Source organism: Myotis daubentonii, chromosome 12 (assembly GCF_963259705.1).
Source record: "Myotis daubentonii chromosome 12, mMyoDau2.1, whole genome shotgun sequence".
In the NCBI taxonomy this organism is placed as follows: Eukaryota; Metazoa; Chordata; class Mammalia; order Chiroptera; family Vespertilionidae; genus Myotis; species Myotis daubentonii.
This window is the reverse complement of record NC_081851.1, coordinates 29,380,733-29,399,321: the sequence shown is the minus strand read 5'-3', so window position 1 is coordinate 29,399,321 and position 18,589 is coordinate 29,380,733. Positions and strand designations below refer to the sequence as shown.

Genomic DNA, 18,589 nt, shown 5'->3' with positions numbered 1-18,589 from the left:
GAACAGATCATGGCAGACAAGACCACTCCTCCCCTAAAGCTTCAATAGACTTAAAACACACAAAGTAAATATACATAGCAAGCAAATATTAAATAGTGTTATCACTAAGGATAACATTCAACTGAGTGTTGTTTAGACTCTTAGTACTGCAGTGACTAAAAGCCCTGAGGCAGAAAACAGTTTGGGTTACTGACTGAAGGGGAGAAAGCTATAAATTGGCTCTTGGAAGAGAGTGACTGTTGATGTGATCAAAGAGGCAGGCAGCATGGGATCATGTGAGGCAGGAGAGGCCAAAATAAGAAGTTTGAATGTTACTTAAAATTTGAACAGAAGCCATTGGGGTACATGATCAGATTTACATTTTAGCAAAGATCACTTAGGCTCCTTTACAGGGAGATAAATAGGGAATCTGGATAACTAGTTAGAAAGTTCTTACAGAATTTCAGTCAAGAAATAATCTGGAAAAGAAGCACATATACTTGCAAAACCCTTCGATTTTATGATGTTTGGAATGCAGTTTTATTACAGCCAAAATTAATTTACGCTTTTTTTTCCTTTCTTTTAAATCATGCCAATATTTAAAGTGTATCTGAATAATTTTTTTCTTGAGACTTTAAGAATTCTCAAGTATAGCTCTCTAGGACTGGGAATGAATAGGAGGCTGTGTAATAAACCGGGCAAGCTCAAGGGGACCACATGGCAGGCCGGCACAGGAAGGTCTGACCATAAATCCCTACCTATAGCTTCCTTAGCAAAAGTCAATTCTTAACTGTTAGGTCTGCACCGATAGGAGCCAGGCCAAGAGACATTGTGAGAGTTTAAGAAATTTTATTGCATTCTCTCACAGCGGGCTGAGACCAGTGTGTCAGTGTGAGCAAGCAAGAGTAGGGAGGGCGGGATATTTATATGTCTCTTGTGTGGGTTGGATGGAGGTACAGGCGGTTGCAGGAAGCTGGGTCTAGAGCTGCTTTTCTCGGCTGCTTTGCTGTTTCCTGGGACACCTGAAATGAGAATAACAAGAAAATGGCCGAAAGGGCAAGAGTACTGAGAGCAGGGGAGAAACTGAATGCAGGGGAAAGGTGCAGAATATGCCTAACAATAACCTTAAATGAGCTTATGCATCTAGGATAATATACCTTTGAAATGTTAGAGTAATTTCTTTCCCAGACCCCTTGAAATCACAACCTCAGGCACCAGAGCACAAGATCATTAGAGCAGTGGTTCTCAACCTTCCTAATACAGTACCCCATGTTGTGGTGACCCCCAAGCATAAAATTATTTTTGTTGCTACTTCCTAACTGTAATTTTGCTACTGTTATGAATCGTAATGTAAATATCTGATATGCAGGATGTATTTTCATTGTTACAAATTGAACATAATTAAAGCATAGTGATTAATCACAAAACAATATGTAATTATATATGTGTTTTCCGATGGTCTTAGGCGACCCCTGTGAAAGGGTCGTTCGACCCCCAAAGGGATCGCGACCCACAGGTTGGTGACCCACAGGTTGAGAACCACTGCATTAGAGCATGAGACCACAGAACCCTCATGGCCATCTTGCACCCCACATACTATTTCTATGTACTGTAAATGTTAACTATCCTGTACCCACCAATGTAAAAAAGGATGGGTTTCTTCATTTTGCTTATCTAATCCTAGAGTTGTCCCTACTTTGCCTTCTCCCAACTCCTTAATCAAGCACCAATAGATCCCATTCCTTTCCTTATACTTTTCCTTTGATTCTAAGTGCATGCATGGAAATGCAAAATTGCCATTCTCGGGAGCATTTTCTCAGTCCATTGAGATTTTCTTCTGGGCATGTCATCAAAATTTTGGCTCAATTAAACATTTATAAAACTTTTCTGTGGGTTGAACATTTATTTTGTCAACAGTACATTGAACTGTAGGTCATATCAATTATCAGTAAACAAGGATTTTTTAATAGTAGCCCTGTGACTAGCATTGTGGTAGATTCCCTTGGAGGAAAACAATATATATAAACACATGAAGCTTGATTAAACTTAGGATGTCTCACTGGAAATATACTGTGAGTCCATGAGGTCATATAAGCAGGCATACCCCAGAACTCTGAGATGGAGGAACTGGATGAAGGAAAAGTTTCAGAGAAAAAGCTGGTGTTGAGTTGGGCATGAATTCTGAAGCAATTCAGCCCTACAGATACCCCTGTGAAGAGCATAGGAATCATTCATTATTCACTCCCTGCCTTCCCCCCCCCCCCCCCAGGCCTAAAGAAAGACGGCCTTCTCTCCCAGCCCTAGGCCCAGAGTCTCCTGCCTGCATGCTCATCTTCCTGCCTAATGGGACCTGCTTCCCTCTGAGGCTACTGGCAAGACCTTCGGGAGTTCGATCAAATTCATCTTCTGACTATTGTTCTTGTCTTTAATGAGCCGAAGTGACACTTTACATTGAAAGTTAACAGGGGAACAGATAGGGGAAGTCCATTGGTACACTTTTTATTAGATTTCTGATTGGAAAAAGAGATGAGCTGTGGCCTTACATGTAAAATCGCCCATCTTTCAATTCTGAAGGATTCAGATTTGAACTTGGTGAGTTATTTATTGCAACTCTGTCAGGCTCTATAATTGGAGAGACAGCTTTCAGAGGGAGATGGGAGGCAATTGCTAAAGGAGGAATTCTGTGTTGATGCAATCAAGGTAGCATCTTACCCAACCTTGTAACTATACCTCAGCAGTGAAAATGAGAAAGGAGAAATAAAGAGGAATAAAGAGAAAGGAAGGAAGGAAGGAGGAGAAAAGAAAAGAGGAACAGCCATCTCTTGAGCAATTAGTATCAGCCAAGCAGGAATTAGAGACTTCATAATAGATGATGTTCATGTGTTTATATACTCAGTTGCTTGTCCATGTTGTCCCTGAAAGCTATATATTAATAAATGCATTTTACACATGAGAAGTTTAAATGCATCGCTTAATATCCTAGAGCTAATAAAAGCCTACACTTAAATGTGAATGACATAATTAAATAACAATGATTTCAAAAGTAATAATCATCTCCTTTAACCTTTATAACAGCTCTCTGAAGATGTTTTATTATTATTCAGATATAGAAGAAGCAGGCTAACGAAGGTTTGACAACACGCAAAAAGTCATACAGCTTACAAATGGCAGAGCCAGGCTCACACTGGAGTTGCCTAACTACAAAGCTCCTGCTTTCCCATTCCTAATTAATGACTGTATTTATCTATAATGAGCTTATGAAGACAAAGCTCACTTGTTTTTCAAATATGCTTTGGAAGAGAAGTGCAGCTGATGATTAGGATAGACCTTGAGCAGTGCAGTGTCTGTGCTGGTTCCTGCATCTTGTCTCATTTAAATAATTCCCAAGTCTTTTTTCCCCCCAGTTGTTATAAAGTAAAATCTCTCTTTCTCACCTCACAACCAGCTACTAATTGCATTTCTCCTATTTAGCAGTTATACGCTCTGTCAACTAAACTGGCTTCCCTTTCTGCTAAAAAAAGGCAAGATTTCCCTGGCAATTAGGAATAATTGTTGTGATGTCTCCACCTACCTAACTCTGGTTTCCAACAGAGCAACACATCCCATGAGCCCAAAGACAAGACTGTTGAAAGCAAAATGTATCTTTCGAAAAGCAAACACCACTAATTTCAGGAACCTGTAATCTTTATTAAGTTCTTCTCTGGGCAAAACAAAATGGGTGGTATGCAAAAACACAGAAAAAGTAGAATACAATGTTGTTTTCTTCAGACAATATCAACAGAGGAATTAGGTGAGGAGGGCAAGATAGCATCTATATTTATTAGGTGAGAAGTGATCCCAAAGAATTGTTCAAGTTTTACCTTATTTAAAATTTTAAATGTGACTGGCTGGTGTGGCTCAAAGGTTGAGTGTTGACCCCGGAACCAAGAGGGCACGGGCTCAGGTTGTGGGCTCCATTCCCAGTGGGGGCATGCAGGAGGCAGCTGATCCCTGATGTTCCTCCCTCATCGATGTTTCTATCTCTTTATCCCTCTCCCTTCCTCTCTCTCTAAAAATCAATTTAAAACTATTGAAAAAAAATTCAATTATGAGTTACCAATTCCAAAGAGTCCTTGTTTAAAATGAAAATTCCCTTTGAAGTGATTGAGAGGGACTGACCAAAGTTTCGCCGCCCCAAAATATGCCTTTGGGGTTTTGATTTTAAGCTAGTTACTAAGAAGCAAAACGACTCAGAAGGAACCTTTGCCTCTCCCCCTGCCTGCCTAGAGGAATTTAGGTTAAAAAATATGCTTAAAGGAAGAGAGCATCACCTGAGCTCATCATATAAGCTGAATGTGGCAGATAAAGGGAAATGAAGCAAAACTTGTTTGTTAGATTCCGTTGTGTCCCATTGCTTCTGCGTGATCCAGAAAGAATTTGTTAACCACATGTCTGCCCTATAAATTACTTGTTTCCCCTTTAAAATCCCTGACCTCTGCCTCCTTCTTTATTGTCCAAAATGACATGTAAACCTTAACTGTCCAATGAGGCTTCTGGTCTCATATTTTTATGGCACCTCATGCACATATGTAATGAACATTGGCCATTTTCTCCTGTTAATCTGTCTTATGTTGATTTGATTATTAGCCCAGCGCAAAGACCTCAGAAGGTGAGAGGAAAGTTATATTTTGACCCCCATGTGATGAAGTGTGGAGCTGTGTGTGTGTGTGTGTGTGTGTGTGTGTGTGTGTGTGTGAGGGGTAGTGAATCTATATGTCTTTGTGCCAAAGAGAGGGCGGGAATCTTATTAAGATATGTAGACCCTATCTGGTTTGGCTCAGTGGATAGAGCATTTGGCCAGTGGACCAAAGGGTCCCGGGTTCGATTCTGATCAAGGGCACATGCCCAGGGTTGCGGGCTTGATCCCCAGTAGGGGGCATGCAGGAGGCAGCCAATCAAGGATTCTGTCTCATCACTGATGTTTCTGTCTCTCTCTCCCTCTCCCTTCCTCTCTGAAATCAGTAAAAATATATTAAAAATAAATAAAATGCCATTAAAAAAAGACATTTAGTGTGTTTGCACCCTTAGTACTTATCTATCTGGAAGACACAGAGCAAGGTTTTCAGAAGATGATGCAAAGTACTGAGATGTTTTTATTAATTAAGTTCTAGGCACCCTGCCCCCTGAATGACTTTCTCTTCAGTTCTTACCTAGTTGTAGAGATCGTCACTAGTAGGCTTTGGATTTATCTAAATGTGTTTACATCTAAATTTCAATGGACTTATAATGTAGTAGCTCAATGGATAGAGCATTTTTTTTTTTCTTTTTACCTAAAACTCAGGTTTATAAGAACTGGTCCAGAACATAGGAAAAAATACTTCAGTTATTCCATCAAAATAATATACTGATACTGTTTCAATAATTATCCATAAATGTAGATTACTACATGTTTTGCTCCTTTTTACGATCCTCACTTGAAGATATGTTTTTATTTATTTGTTTTTTTGTTTGTTTGTTTTCGAGAGAAAAGGAGAAACATTGATTGGTTGCCTCCCACACGTGCCACAACTGAGAATCAAACCCTAAACCTAGGTATGTGTCCTGACTGGGAATCGAACCCACAACCTTTTGGTGTACAGGATGACGCTCTAACCATGAGGACAGGTGATGCTGAGAGCAGCTTCCTGCAGCCGGAGGGGAAAACTGCTCATTTGAGGTCAGGAAGGCCGCACTGTTTTCACTCCGCCTGGGGCTGTTCTCTTGGATTATTCTCCAGCAGTGAAATTTATTGAATAATATTGTTTACAACCTGAGATCTGGGGCGGTTGGACTTTAACATAAGAGAGAGTAGGGAATAGAATCAAAATGAGTTTTCATTCAGGTGAATGCTTCATTTTTTCCCCTCGCAATTACCTCAAAAACAAGATTTTACCAATGGGTCCCCAAGTGCCTCCTCAGAGAACATAGCGGCACGGAAAGCAAGCACAGATATTATGTGAGCAGGTGAAGAATCAACTTCCCAAGGCCGTCCCTCTTGCTCTAATTAAGAGAAAATGTTAGAACAGAGCAGGAAGCGCACAATTTCACAGCTGGATCTGGCTCCAGTGATCAAAGGCTTCCTCTTGGGAGAAGCCCTCATCATTTTTCAACCAATGGGTGTTGGCTGGGATAACTAAAGTACGATTTTTCAGCCAGAGGAGCTTGAATGGCGTAAACAGAAGCTGATGCCAGGATAAAAGGGAAACAGGTTGCTTTGTCAAGGAGTGTGCTGGGATAGAGAACTGGAGGATGACTTCCGAGCTCAAGGGCCAGCCCCGATTCCTTTCTGTACTATTAGAGGGACTAGTGTCTACCTACCATATCTGATAAATATCCAGCCTACCTGATATCTAAGGTATTACACTTTGTCAATCCCTCCTCATGGGGTGGTTCTTTGTTTCTGAAATTTCTTTTCAAAAGCAGCAGATTTGTATTAAGGTCCTGGTTACCAATATTCTTTTTTTTTTAATCTTCACTTTAGAAAGAATTATATATGTCCCCTTTCGCCCCCCATTGACCCCTTCTAGTCTGTGCTACTGCCCGCCTCAGGCCTTCACCACCCGATTTTCTGTGTTCATGGGTGATGCATATGAGTTCTTTGGTTGATCACTTCCCACCCACCCATCCTCCCTGCTTCCCTCTGAGATGTTCTTATTAGATTGGGCTGGAGTAAAGATTCACACTTCCCTTGGAAAAGATTTTAGACATTCCATGCTGGCTATTCTCATGTCTCATTGCTTCTAGCAAGTTCCACCTGCTATATTCCCTGGGAGGCTTGGATTGCATCACCCGTGTCCTCTGGTTCGAATTAGGCTACCCCACTGGGAAACAATGGCAGCAGACTTTACGCCAGGATGAAAGAGTTTGAAGTCGTTATTTCCTCACTCGTTTCCTGCCCCAGTACTATGGTTCTGCCAGTAGCCTGCTTTGACTCCTGTCAGGTGTCCCTTCTTCTCTGGCTCCAAACTCTCTCGAGGCAGCAGGCCTGTAGGTGGTAAGCTTTCCCACTCCTCTGTCAACCTTAAGCCCTCCTTGCTTCAGCCCTTCTGAGTGTGAATTTTGTTTCAGCTGGAACCTTTGCTGTTGTTCCCTTTGGGATTGGGAGACCTGATGGTTACGTGGGTTTCCCAGGGGACAAGGCAGAGGGGCCTGTTAGCCTCCACATAGGCTGTGCACACATCAATCCTCATAGTGTGCAACCCCTCCCCCCCCCCCACCAGCCTCACATGATGGCTTCACCATTGATATGCAGCCTTTGGGTTAACCTCAAGGCCTCTGCTACACTACAACTCAGAAAAGCGAAACACATTAAGGACTTTGGCTTGGCTGAATTTGTCAATGTGGTTTCTGTAAATTATGAGGAATCAGGGATTGTTCATTGATTCATTCATTCATCCATGTTTTTCTTTATAAACTTTCCCTGAGCTCTCAGTACAGGCCCTTGTGCCAATCTCCTGATGGGCACACTCCACTGGCTCAGTGAAGAGAGTTTGATGGAAGATGTTATCACCATGAGGCCTGATGTACAAGAAGAAGAAATGTTATAACCAGAGCTCAGGGAGTGCTGGCACTATGGATTATTCTATCAGGGAGGAGCTGAAGTTGTAGAAGAATGTAGTCATTACCAGAAGAATGGTACCCATGCACAGAGAGAGTAGGAGGAACTCCTGCTTTTCTCTATTTCCTCACTCAAATTTCTAGAGAGTGTCTCCCTCCTTTGATTAAATCCAGTATTAAGCTATAAGGCAAGATAGTCTGAGTGAATCAGTTAATAGGGGTCAGCCCACTGAAAGAAAAAAATAAGAAAGACGAGTAGCTCTGGGTGTGTGACAAATGAAAAAGAACTTACATAGCCTTCAAATGATGTAGAAGGTGACTATGTAAGTCCTGATGAAGAAGATAATGGTTCTTGCTCACAAGGAGCTCAAAATATAAGGGTATAGATTCCAGGGGCAAGACTAGTAGTGACATGTAGTGATATTGACACCATTAGGCAGAATTATGTCCTTGGGAAAGTGTGATTCTTCTCTGTAGCAATTAATTCTTGTTTAGACTAAATCAAGAGACATTGATAGCAAAACCGTTTCTTCCATGCTTGGTTTGCATAGGTAAGAAGTTAGGTGTGGCCCAGCCAGTGTTGTTCAGTGATTGAGTGTCAACCTGTGCACCAGGAGGTCACTGGTTCAATTCCTGGTGAGGGCACATGCCCGAGTAGTGGGCTTGAACCCCAGTAGGGAGCCTGCAGAAAGTAGCTGATTGATGTTTCTCTCTCATCAATGTTTCTATCTCTCTCCCTCCCCTTCCTCTCTCTAAAATCAATAAAAACAAATTGTTTGGCCGAAACCGGTTTGGCTCAGTGGATAGAGCGTCGGCCTGCGGACTGAAAGGTCCCAGGTTCGATTCCGGTCAAGGGCATGTACCTGGGTTGCGGGCACATCCCCAATAGGAGATGTGCAGGAGGCAGCTGATCGATGTTTCTCTCTCATCGATGTTTCTAACTCTATCTCTCTCCCTTCTTCTCTGTAAAAAATCAATAAAATATATTTTAAAAAAAATTGTTTGGATATTCAATAGGCCACTTCAGTTCTATCAGCACAGTGCATGTATATTCCTTGTCATCTGTTAGAGAGAGGCTTCTTGTCACTTCCTGGAAACTGTATTACACGAGGAATACAGAGTGGACATTCCATGATTGGCTAGAATGACCAATAGTTGGATTCTAGTGGACTTTTGCATTGGAGGTCTCCAAGACCACCTTCAGGTTCCATGACTCGCAGAAGTCAGCTTGCCATGCTCATCATAATGGCTTATTATAGAAAAGGATGCAGAGTAAGTTCAACAAAGGGAAAAGACACAGTGGGTAAAGCCTGGAAGAAAACAGCAGCAAGCTTCCTTCCAGTCAGGTCACACAGAATGTACATCATTCCCCCTATGGTGTGTGGCAGATGGAAAGGGTCACCTATCATGGACACGTTTTTGAGCCCGGTTGTCCAGGGTGTCTATTGGACATTAGTCACATAAGCATATAGCACCTATGTGACTGACCTCAGTCACAAGCTCTGAGCCCCTAGAGGGGAAGCAGGTGTTCAGCAGAGACCCATGCTCAGCATAAACTACCTGGACAACTGATACACTGTGGTTCAAGGCCTCGGCTTGCAAAAGTACTCTTATCAGACAGAACATTCCAAGAGCCAGTCATGAAAACAGCCTTTGTTGGGATTGTGCAGGATTTGAGCAGTCCAGGCGTGCTGAGCCAACCCTTCCTCATAGGCATGTAAAAGTGCTGGATTTGGTTTTCTGATTCCTCTCTCCATGTGAGCAACATGTCTAGAAAAATATCATGAGTAGCCCATGTCTCTACCTTCTCTAATTCGAGGCTAGCCATCAGCAACATAGTGAGACTAAGCATGTTGACTCTTATGTCCCCAGCTTCTCCTTTGTATCGTTTCTCCACCTTCATGGCTCATTCAGTCTCTTATTATAAGTTCTTACCATCTGCAAGTTCTCTCCTCTTCCCTCATCAAACCCCATTTTCAGAAAGGCTTGTAGATTGCCACTTACTGCTAACAGTGAGGCTAAGTCTCTACTTAGGGAGTTTACACCTCAAAGTCTACCTCTTTCTCAAAAAGGACAGGATTGGGCCCCTGATGAATGAAGAAGGAAACCCCTGGGAAATTATCATATTGGGCTGTCACTAATAAAAGCCCTTTGTCTTAGCTCTCAGAGATTTCACCTTTGGTACCTTATTTTACACTGTCAAGACATTTGTAATTTTGATTCCAAAAGACTTTGACCTGCCCTGGCTAGTTTGGTTCAGTGGATAGAGCATCAGCCTGTCGACTGAAGTGTCCCGGGTTCAGTTCTGGTCAAGGGCACATGCCAGGGTTGCGGGCTTGATCCCCAGTTGGGGGCGTGCAAGAGGCAGCCAATCAATGATTCTCTCTCATCATTGATGTTTCTATCTCTCTCTCCCCCTCCATTCCTCTCTGAAATCAATGAAAATATATATTTTTTAAAAAGAAACTTTGACCAGTAGTTATCAGCTCACTACTATTCACATGATAAACAAAGCAAAAACAGTTCACAATGACATCCCTGATCTATTTTTTGGGTGCAGCATAGGCCTCCCCCTTCACCATTAGAAAATATAACTTCTCAAATAATAACTGGAACAAAGTGTGGTGAGGCTTTATATGTTTCCATAAATAGCACAGGACATTTTCTCACTTGTGAATCCGTGTTTCTCAGATATTCACCTTTAATTGGCATTGTTTTTTTGAAATAAAGGCATCACCAAGGGAATAGATTTCATATGTTTCACGTTTTGCTCTTCCCTTAGCTGTGGCTAAATTTCAAGGAAAAAAACAAGTTGCTGAGACCGCAGAGTGACATGATTGGAAGCAGGATGGAAAACTCCCCATGACATTTCCAGAGTGGGCTTCGTATTATGTCTTTGCTTTCTCCCTACAAAATCTCTGCGAAAAACACAAAACCATTTGTTATTTCGAGATAAGCAGCTGTGTTTGGGACAATGTAATCATAAATAGCACTTTATACTCTGGGCAAAGAAATGTGCCTGCGAATATTTGTTTCACTGCATGTGTTTGTTGAAATAGCTGGTTGCTGCAGTGCGTGCGTGTTTGCTTATGGGTGTAAGGCCATTCAGCACACAGTGTGTCAAGATCAGTGGTCTCCTGTTTCTCAAAGTGATTTATAGAAAACCTACACGGATAAGGGATATAAATCTAGTATCCAAAAGCCCAGAAGGCTGTGAGAGCACAGCCCTCGTGGGAGCATGTGTTTTTTTCTGTGATGACATAAGAAAGGCAAGCAGGACCCCGTAAGGCATTCCCAACCCTGGATACTTCATGGACAGAGAAAGAGACACAGCAGAAGGTGTTTGCTTTGCTGAAACCAGTGGGTATTGACCTCACTGTGGTGACAGCCCAGGGCTTTCCCTTTTCATTTCTTATGAAAAACCCAGAGAATAACAGAAAGTTACAGGTTGAAGCCCATTGCTTCTGGCATCTTTTTAAGATAATCAATTAAAAGTAGAGATGTTTACAGTGTAATTTTGTAGCAAAATACACACGGCAGATGTTTATAAGAAATTAAGCATAAGTTGAATAATTTCTCTGACCTTTGGGTACCATGGTATTAATTTAGAAAGATAGAGAAAACTTTTAGCTCCTCTTTCCAATTTTCAATCACTCCTGCAGCCTGTGTCCGGGACTTTCCCCTACAGTACACTCCCTAGTAGCCAGGGTGACTTTTATAAAACACAAATTGAAACACGGCATCCCTGCTTTAGAATGTTCAGTAGCTTCCTATTGTGTTTAAAATCCGAAGTCAGCCCTAACTGGTTTGGCTCAGCGGATAGAGTGTCAGCCTGCGGACTCAAGGGTCCCAGGTACGATTCCGGTCAAGGGCATGTACCTTGCTTGCGGGCACATCCCCCGTGGGGAGTGTGCAGGAGGCAACTGATCGATGTTTCTCTCTCATCGATGTTTCTAACTCTCTATCCCTCTCCCTTCCTCTCTGTAAAAAATCAATAAAATATATTAAAAAAATAAATAAATAAAATAAAATCCGAAATCATCCAGTAGCCTTCAAAGCTCTAGGTCAGTGGTTCTCAACCTTCTGGCCCTTTAAATACAGTCCCTCATGTTGTGACCCAACCATAAAATTATTTTCGTTGCTACTTCATAACTGTAATGTTGCTACTGTTATGAATCATAATGTAAATATCTGAAATGCAGGATGGTCTTAGGCGACCCCTGTGAAAGGGTCATTCGACCGCCAAAGGGGTCTCAACCCACAGGTAGAGAAGCTCTGCTCTAGGTAATCTCATTCTTAGGCTTAACTCTCAGCCTCTTTCCCTGCCACTGTCCATCCTGCTCACCATGGTTCAGTTTACTGGGACACTCCTCTCCCTATTCCTAACACACCAATCACTTGCCTGCCTTTGGGCCTTTTCTAATCACTGCTTCCTCTGCCTGGAGTGTTCTTTCCTTCTTTTGGAAGGACTGCTTCCTACTTTTTTGTCAGGTGGGGACAGAAATGTCACAGCATAAGAGAGCCCTTCCTAAGGGCCCTCATTTATTTCTAAAATTAGCACCGGGATTGCTTTTCTGAAATTTATTGTAATTTTTAATTGCACACAAACATGCATATAGTATACAGGGGTGAGCGAAAGTAGGTTTACAGTTGTGAGTACGCCAAAGTTTATTCTTTAATTTTTTTTAAAATTTATTAATTTATAGATAGAAAGGAAGGGCGAGAGAGAGTGAAACATCAATTTGTTGTTCCACTTTTTTATGCCTTCTTTGATTCCTATATATGCCCTGACTGAGACTGAACTAGAAACCTTGGAGAATCAGGATGACACTCTAACCAATATTTTTGTAATATTAATTAATGTTTTATTTCTTTGTATAATTTGTTTCCTTATTATTATTGTTATTATTTCCAATCATTGCTTATGATTTGTCATTTAGGTAATGATGGCTGGTAATTTAACCTATTTTTGCCCACCCCTGTATATACCTGGTGCTCACTGACATCCCTGCTCTGTCCCCTTCTATTGCATATTTTGTCCGAGGCCCACTGGTTCATTCACCGACTGATTTAATCCCATGTTACAGTCACTGTCCTTGTCCTGGGCAAAGTAATGAGAAGCAACCTTCTGTCTTCCAGTAGCAACTGAGTTGCAGTTTTCTGGGTTTAAAAAAATGAATTAATATATTCACACTACTCACTGAATTGAATATGCATTAAACACTGTCCTTGGGATGCATTTTGAAGCAAAACAGACTCATTCCTGCTTTTGCAGAGGGCTTATTCTCAAAGAAGAAAAACAGAATCACTTCAATTACAAAGCAGTTTCCATTTTGGTAAGTGCTTCACAAAGTTCAGGATCCCAGGGTTGCATATAAACTCACCCCCATGAAATAGCTACGAAAGAAGGAGAAAGAGTTCTGGAATGGATCACAAGAAATCTCTGAAACAGGGGGATACAGTGTGTGCTTAGGGTTTAATGAAGAGGGTAGTGGGGCTAAAGCGTAAAAAGCAAGGGGAAGAATTGTACAAAATAAGCTACAAATAAATCAAGGAGTAGACACTGCAATCCTGAGGAGGCTACACACAAAGAATTGGGGTGCAGATGAAGAACAAGAGTAGGTCATAAAAGGGAGTGACTGGAGGGTTTTATTATTGTATTAGAGTTGATCAAGTGAGGATAAAAACATCTTAGTATTCCTCACCTTGTTCAGTGCTTGACACATGACTGGCACACAAAGTGTATTTGTTAATAAGTGACTAAACAATGCAAGGAGAAAACATGTTTGCCGTTAAGACTGTAAGATTCTTGCCTGGCCAGCTTGGCTCAGTGGTTGAGTGTTAACCTATGAACTAAGAGGTCATGGGTTTGATTCCCGATCAGGGCACATGCTTGGGTTGCTGGCTAGATCCCCAGTAGGGAGTGTGCAGGAGACAGAGGAGCAATGATTCTCTTTCATCATTGATGTTTCTTTCTCTCTCTCCATCTTCCTTTCTCTCTGAAATCAATAAAAATTCATATATTTTAAAAAGGCTATAATATTATTGAGGACAAAACATGGGTCAACTGGGGTTTTGAATTAGTCACCATCTTTCTGCCTTGAAAACCTGGTCATCTTGTAGCCACCAATGCTGATCTGGAGAGAGGTTCCTGCCTTAATCGTGTTGCAAACTCTTAGAGTTCTATTATGAAAACTTCCAACTTTCTATTAAGGAAGTTAACTATTTAACTTCCAACAAGCTGCATGAGACATAGGATGTGTTTACTGTATATTTGCTAGATTGTTTTGACTTTTACTCTCTTTCCATCTCCCAGTTGTGCCAACAGCTCTCCAAACCATTAGGACACAAAAGTGGCTCCCACTCTATGCATTGCCTCCTATTCTTGCTGCTCCTGGAATTTGAATAGTACTTTCTAAATGGAGATGTCAAAAACTTAAAAAAATCCTTCACCTCCCATAGCCACACAAATGCCTGGGCACATACTCTCAGGTCTTTAGGTTCCTACACAAAGCAGAAAAGGGAAGAGCGAGAGTGTTTTAGCAAATCTGTCCCATGCCTCTTGCTTGGTGTTGATGATCCCTGTCTTCATTGGCTGTAATCACTGGAATTGCACATTTGCTGAAGTGTGTGTGCGATGGCATATGACGAGTGAATGAAAATTGGCAGTCCGGTCATTTCCACTCCAATCGACATTTCCTTCCACTCAATTAGCATGTGTTCTATGGCTTTAAGGCCTACTTATTGGTTCTGCCATTTTGCTCTGAAATTTAAGTGTTGCACTCTCAAGCTGCATCATAATTGCGTTATTAGTGGTTGAAATAATTTGTAAAATGTTGAGGGAACTCTTGCCAAAAGCCTTGGCGTGAGACTGATGTAATGAAACCTTCTAACCATCTAAAAGACCACGAAGCTTTCTGTTTCACATGGTAAAATCTTCTTTAACCAGAAACAATGAACTGAATGCCTTTAAAAGTAAAAAAAAAAAAAAAAAAATTGGTCTCCTATATTCAGTTGTGCTCCTTATGTTACTGTGAATGTCATTTGGTTAATTTTTTCCTTCCTGTCCTCTTTTCTCAGTTCTTTTTTTTTCATTTTATAAATAAAACTACATCTCAAGATGTGTATTTTTTTTATTAAAAAAAGTACAACCTACTATTTCCAAAGTGCCTCTACTAACGGGCTTTGTGGTGATGGTGTCATCCTAGTGCCTAGGGGAGAAAAAGGAAATTATTTTGAGCTTTGAAGTCCTACCAGAAAAACTCAGCTGTAAATCTTTACTTACCGAGATTTCCTTGAGTTAGCACAAAATCTTCCTCTTGATCTCCTGATGTTAATCTCCAATCAGAGGTCAGATGGTTTAGTTGTGTGACCCACATCTTGGATCTGAGTGGGTTTTCCTGTCCAATGGGGTTTTGAATTAGTCACCATCCTTCTGCCTTGAGAACCTGGTCATTCTTGTCGCCACCAATGCTGATCTGGAGAGAGGTTCCTACCCTAATCGTGTTGCAAACTCTTAAGGAAGGATGGCCTATTTCATGATTTTCCTTATGGTCTTCTTTTTTTTTTTTTTTTTTTTTTTTAAGGAAATCAGTGTCATCTCTGCCCTAGATTAGGACAAAACAAATGATACCACATATTTATGCACCCAAAACTTTTTTTTTTTTTGGCCTACCAAGAATCTATTTGTTTGCAAGATAGAAGGTGAATAAATTTCCCACACCTACTTGAAGCATTCTGTGCTATTCTAGTGGCATTCACTTGGTACTTTAACAGGCCCCGTTGGAGTTCTCCTACTACTATTTTGCAAGAGGACCTGCTGCTCATCTTGAAAACAAAACCTCCAGAGACCTTTCCTGTTGTGCCAGAGGTAAATAGACCACATATAGAAAAGAGCTTAGACTCCTAGCCTGTGTGGCTCAGTGGTGGAGCATCGACCTATGAGCCAGGAGGTCATGGTTTGATTCCTGGTCAGGGCACATGCCCGGGTTACAAGTTCAATCCCCAGGAGGAGGTGTGCAGGGGGCAGCCATCAATTATCCTCTCTCATCATTGATGTTCCTGCCTCCCTCTCCTTCTCCCTTCCTCTCTGAAATCAATAAAAATATATTTTTAAAAAAGGAAGAAAATAGCTGATCTAAAAAAAATATGTAAGTTTAACTGATTAAATCTGTAATTCCAAAACAAAAGTCACATGAATTATTATTTTTTTAGTTATATTTATTTTGTTTGACGTTAAATAAGGTTTGCATCATTGGACCAGACAACCTTAAGAAAATACCATAGATTACCCCATAGATTATCCTCTAGTAGTCCAAGTGCTTGGTGAAAAGCAATCATACAAAAAGCTAAATCAGAAAAGAAGAGCTGTATCCATAACTAAAGTAAAATTGTACATTTTTTTCTAAACAGAATGCCTTTACTAGTTTTTTAGAACATTGTGTTCTTTGTTTTAAAAGGACATAATGAGACCAAAGCACAGGCGATTATGTCTGTATATTTGTGTTTGATTTTTGTCCACATATTCATATTCAGCTTTTAATCTGCTAGCCTCACAGTCATACCTTTTAATTTTAGATAGCATGGCCAAACAGAAGGGAGGCCCCAGGGACCACTTTGGAAAACTTGCTGATTAGAGATATTAAAATAAGACAATATAATCAAGTAGAAGTATTTACAATAAAATAGCTTTGTTCAAATTTATGGACTCCTTTACATCTACTCTGTCTCTTTTTACAAAGTAATAACACAGGACATAAACTAGAGGAAAAAGGAAAAAGCAAACAAAATATGGGGGATATATCTTGGTTTCATTTGTGTCAAAACAGCAATAAACTGGAGAAATATATTCAGCTAAGGTGCTACTTGGATTTTATTTATAAAGACTACCATCTCTGGCCTAATGCTCATTAGCTTCGTCCTTGTTGCTTAGTTACAGATTTATAAATTTTGTCTCTCTTGTTATTGATGACTCTAATGGAGAGAGCAGCAACTGAGGGCCTGATGAAAACACTTTAAATCTCTGTTCAGAGTTGTTGTTAACATTTTTTTTAATGTGCCTGGTGCTGTTGATTATAATAATCGGGGGAAGGAATAGTCTTTAAAAAATCAGTGAGAAGTAGCCCAGAGGTGGTCTGAGATAACCTCTGTTTGTTCCATTAGTTGAGTGCATTGTTAAGCAGTATTTACTTTATAAACAGGATTTGCTTGTAAAAATGGTATTGAACTAGGTTAGTAATTCAAGCCTAAATGTGCCACAAATATTTGAGGTGTGATGGTTATATTATTAAAGAGTTCCTTACCCACAGACATATCAAGAATCACCTGCAGACCAAATCAATGTTATACTTGGGTGAGTGAAGTATTTAAAATAAAAAAAATATATATATATAGCCCTACAGTTTTATACTGATACTTTCAATAAAGATGGATAGATACTCAGATCCTGAAATGCCGAATTTTCGAGTTTTAGAGGTGCACTGGTCTTGGGTGTTTGCAAGTTCTCAGGAGTATTCCACGCTTTATTAAAATTTCCATCTCATGATGAACCTTATTTCTAGTAAAGTAGAAACAGAGCCATTAGATGAAAAATGAGAGACAACCTCTAGATCAATGGTTCTCAAAATATAACCCCTAGACCAGCAGTATCAACATCATCAAAATTTATTAGAAATGCAGATTTGCTCCCATTCTGGACTTCCTAAGTCAACAATCTCTGTTGGAAGCGTGGGGCCAATAACTGTGTTTTAATAAACAATCCAGTGATATTTTTACTCTTTAAGCTTTCAGAACCACTGCTCTAAAACAAGGTTTTCTGACCTCGCACTATGGACATGTTGGACTGAATAATTATTATAAGGGGCTGTCTCCACACTGGCATGCTAGGAGGTTTAGAGATATCCCTGAACTCTACCCACTAGATATCAGTAACACCTGTCCCAGATGTGACAGCTCAAAATGGTTCCAGACATTTTTAATGACTCTTTAGGGCAGCAATTTTAAAGCCTTTGCATCTCATGGTACACATAAACTAATTACTAAAATTCTGTGGCACACCCAAAAATATATGTTTTGCTGACCTAACAAAAGAAAACTGGTATAATTTTGATTCATTCAGTCAGAATGGCTGTGGTTGTGTTGGCTGTTGTAATTTCTTTTATTTGACAATCTGAGGGAAAGGAGGTCAGTGCCCCTGACTGAATAGTCAGGTATTGCAATTTTAAAAAATTCTTGGGGCACACCTTAGAGGCGGGAAACCATCCCTGGGTCCAGAACCACCGCTCCAAACTTTATTAAGAGCTTGTGAAAAGGAAGATTTCTGTGCCCAGACTCTGAAATCTGATTTTGTAAGTATAAAAAAAGGACTCTACAATCTGCATCTTCAATAGGGATAACCAGGTTAGTGGTCCATGAGCTGTACTTTGAGAAATGGAACCTCTCTATCAATAGTTCTCAAACTTGGCTGTATTTCTTTTTAAGTCTCTATGTGTGGGTGATTCCAAAAGCACCCATTTTTGAGCAACTGCTCTCACTCAGTTGTTTCTGTTTTGGATATCCATTAGAAGAATTGCACGGGAAACTTGGAAAACTCATCAACACCCATGTTCATCTTTAGAAGAGTGACATCAGAACCTCTGAGCATTAGAACAGTGACATCAGAACCTCTGGCCTTTGAAAAGTGATTCTCAAATTTTACTGAACATTGGGATTTTCTGGGGATTTACAGAAAGCAATGAGAGCCATCTCCCATCCCCATCATGATATAGGCAGCATGGAGTGTGAACTTTGGGTTTCAGGAGATGTTACTGTTCAACAATGTTTGCAGAACCAGCAGTGTTTAAGATGCAAGGCATACAGTTACATACAACTAGGGATAATTACTGGGCATCAGTATTTCCCGAGAGGTTCCAGTGAGCAGCAAAGTTTGGGAAACTACCAACTGTTTACCATTAGTCAACAATTTCCTATAGATCACAAGTTCTTGGAGAGCAAAAACCAGACCTGTGACTTCTTTACAGTTTTTAAAAGAGCATCT

At 40.6% G+C, this 18,589-nt stretch overlaps 1 pseudogene; it reads right to left on the bottom strand.

Moving 5' to 3' along the window:
- Positions 1-958: 958 nt before the first annotated feature.
- LOC132213949 (phosphatidylinositol 3-kinase regulatory subunit beta-like) overlaps positions 959-18,589 on the bottom strand; it is an 80,522-nt pseudogene continuing 62,891 nt past the window's right edge.